This window comes from Amia ocellicauda, chromosome 2 (assembly GCF_036373705.1).
Source record: "Amia ocellicauda isolate fAmiCal2 chromosome 2, fAmiCal2.hap1, whole genome shotgun sequence".
NCBI lineage: Eukaryota > Metazoa > Chordata > Actinopteri > Amiiformes > Amiidae > Amia > Amia ocellicauda.
Genome location: NC_089851.1, coordinates 13,474,286 through 13,475,187, shown reverse-complemented (window position 1 = coordinate 13,475,187; position 902 = coordinate 13,474,286).

The window sequence follows — 902 nt, the reverse complement described above, 5'->3', positions numbered from 1 at the left end:
GTGGCAAAACCCTTGTTGGCAATCACAGAGGTCAGACGTTTCTTGTAGTTGGCCACCAGGTTTGCACACATCTCAGGAGGGATTTTGTCCCACTCCTCTTTGCAGATCCTCTCCAAGTCATTAAGGTTTCGAGGCCGACGTTTGGCAACTCGAACCTTCAGCTCCCTCCACAGACTTTCTATGGGATTAAGGTCTGGAGACTGGCTAGGCCACTCCAGGACCTTAATGTGCTTCTTCTTGAGCCACTCCTTTGTTGCCTTGGCTGTGTGTTTTGGGTCATTGTCATGCTGGAATACCCATCCACGACCCATTTTCAATGCCCTGGCTGAGGGAAGGAGGTTCTCACCCAAGATTTGACGGTACATGGCCCTGTCCATCGTCCCTTTGATGCGGTGCAGTTGTCCTGTCCCCTTAGCAGAAAAACACCCCCAAAGCATAATGTTTCCACCTCCATGTTTGACGGTGGGGATGGTGTTCTTGGGGTCATTCCTCCTCCTCCAAACACGGTGAGTTGAGTTGATGCCAAAGAGCTCGATTTTGGTCTCATCTGACCACAACACTTTCACCCAGTTCTCCTCTGAATCATTCAGATGTTCATTGGCAAACTTCAGATGGGCCGTACATGTGCTTTCTTGAGCAGGGGGACCTTGCGGGCACTGCAGGATTTCAGTCCTTCATGGCGTAGTGTGTTACCAATGGTTTTCTTGGTGACTATGGTCCCAGCTGCCTTGAGATCATTAACAAGATCCTCCCGTGTAGTTCTGGGCTGATTCCTCACCGTTCTCATGATCATTGAAACTCCACGAAGTGAGATCTTGCATGGAGCCCCAGACCGAGGGAGACTGACAGTTATTTTGTTTCTTCCATTTGCGAATAATCGCACCAACTGTTGTCACCTTCTC